We start from the raw sequence: 2,802 nt of genomic DNA, 5'->3' as shown, positions 1-2,802 counted from the left end.
AAGAAATACACCCATGTGTATCTGGTGAACTCATCCACTATGACCATAGCATATTTCTTCTTTGCAATAGACATGACATTCACTGGACCAAATAGATCAACATGTAGTAGGTGATAAGGCTCAAGAATTGATGATTCAGTCTTGCTCTTGAACGAAGATTTCCTTTGTTTAGCCTTCTGACAAGAATCACAAAGGCCATCAGGAGCAAATACTAACTTTGGCAGTCCTCTCACAAGATCTTTCTTGACTAGTTCATTTATATTGTTGAAATTTAAATGAGAGAGTTTCTTGTGCCAGTTCCAGCTTTCTTCAATTGATGTTCTACTCATCAGACAGATTGCAGAACCATCAGTACTTGTTGAAAGCTTGGCTTCATAAATGTTACCATGCCTGTATCCTTTCAGAACAACTTTTCCTGTAGATTTGCTTACAATTTCACAGTGTTCTTCAAAGAAATCCACATAATAACCTCTGTCACAGATTTGACTAACACTCAGCAGATTGTGTTTAAGTTCTGAGACTAGAGCTACTTCTTTAATGATGACATTCCCAAGATTGATATTGCCATATCCCAATGTTTTTCCAATATTTCCATCTCCATAAGAAACACTTGGGTCAGCCTTCTCCACAAAGTCTGATAACAGGGCTTTATTTCCAGTCATATGTCCTGAACAACCACTGTCCAGAACTAGGATGTTTTTCTGTTGCCCTGCAATCACAAAGACCACTAATGATTAGTTTTAAGGACCCGGACTTGCTTGGATCCTTTGGCCTTATTAAGTTTGTTAAACATTTATAGCGGATTTAGCATCAGAGTTTATGTTAACATTTTTCTTATCAGAATTTACACTATTAGACTTTGAATCAGAACTTACACTAGAAGGAACAATGCTAACTTTCTTTAAAGAAGGTTTTATTTGATAATAATCATAGTACAAACTATGATATTCCTTACAAGTATAAATGGAATGCCATAAACTACCATAGTGAAAACAAGGATTTTGTGGCTTATATCTAACAGACTGACTCTTAACTCCTGACTTTGAAGATAAGGAGTTTATGTTCTTATTCTTCCTGCAAAAAGAAGCCAGATGGTTAGAACTTCCACAGTTATGACACGTTTTTCTAGGAGCATCAGGAACAGGCTTATAGTCATTACTTTTATTCACACCTTCCTTTCCATTCCTATTTTTCCTAGGTGATTTTACCTTGTTTGCATTTTTAACTTCTTTCAGCTTATGCTTAAGCTGCTTCTTAGTCATTAAGCCTACATTTACTTCAGTTATCTTTTCATGTTTTAGTTTATCAGATGTTAATTCCTTTTTAAATTCTGATTTCTCAGTATCAGACTTTACAGCTACAAACTTAATAGGTTTTAACTTTAGCTTTTGTTTTACAACTGTAGGCTTAATATCTACAGTTCCTTTATCATTCTTATCATCTCCATAACCTAAACCCTCTTTCCAGTTTCCACTACATAACAAATTTTGAGTTGTTCTGCCAGAGTTAGTCCAAGTCCTGATAATTTCTCTTTCCTTTTCTAGCTCAGTTTTTAGAGATTCATTCATTTTAAGTACTTCATCCCTGACATAGAAAGCATCATCTCTATCTTTCTGAGTTTGATGGAACATGACTAACTCCTTTTCTAAATAATCATTCCTCTTTTTACAAGCAAGATTTTCAGAAGTTAATCTTTCACATGTTAAAGTTTGATCTCTATAGCTAATGAACATGGTTTTAAGATATCTTCTCAACTCATTAATATCATCAGTATGAAAGGCATAAGTAGTTTGAGGTACCTTTAACTCAGCAGCTTCAGGACTGCTATCAGCATTTGCCATCAAGGCATAGTTCTCCTCACTTTCAGACTCTGAAGTGTCTGTCCAGCTTTTCTTCTTTGTGACAAGAGCCTTGCCTTTGTCACTCTTCACTTTCTTGCAATCAGGAGATATGTGGCCTTTCTCACCATAGTTGTAGCATTTGACATTTGTGTAATCTCCTCTGTCAGACTTCCCTCCTTTGCCTTCAGATTTTCTGAAATTCTTCTTATCAGAACTTGCACCTTTTCTGGAAAACTTCTTTCCCTTCCTGAACTTCCTGTATGCAATCCTTATGATTCCTTTCACCATAAGAGCACACAGCTCCATCATCTCTTCATCAGCATCCATCTCAGGCGAGCTTTCAGTTTTTGAGTCACCATCACTATCAGAACTTGATGACTCAGTATCAGACTTTGTGAAGAGTGCTTTACCCTTGCCTTTCCTTGAGGTAGCTGCCTTGGGAGATTCTTCTTCAGCCTTAAGAGCAATTGTCCTTGACTTTCCTCCTTTCCTCTTGCTTCTTTGTTCCATCTCAAGTTCATGAGTCTTGAGCATCCCATAGATTTCATCAAGAGTTGTTTCTTCAAGACTATAGTTGTCTCTTATGATTGTGGCCTGCAAATCCCAGTTTTCAGGAAGAGCTAACATGAATTTAAGGTTTGAATCTTCAAGATCATACTCATTATCAACCAGTGACAAATCATTCAAGAGTTTGACAAATCTATCATATAAATCATTCAATGACTCATTAGCCTTTGAGTCAAAGTGTTCATACTCTTGAGTGAGTATAGTCTTCCTGTTCTTCTTAATCGAATCAGTTCCCTGACATCTTGTTTCCAAGGCATCCCATATCTCCTTTGCAGTTTTGCAGTTTATTACCCTGTTTGACATTACATTATCAATGACACTATGCAGCAAGTGTCGTACCTTAGCATCCTTAGCAATTGATGCGATATCTTCAGCAGTGTAATCACTCTTCTCT

Source organism: Apium graveolens, chromosome 3, assembly GCF_009905375.1.
Source record: "Apium graveolens cultivar Ventura chromosome 3, ASM990537v1, whole genome shotgun sequence".
Taxonomy (NCBI): Eukaryota; Viridiplantae; Streptophyta; class Magnoliopsida; order Apiales; family Apiaceae; genus Apium; species Apium graveolens.
Note: the sequence above shows the minus strand (reverse complement) of the source record.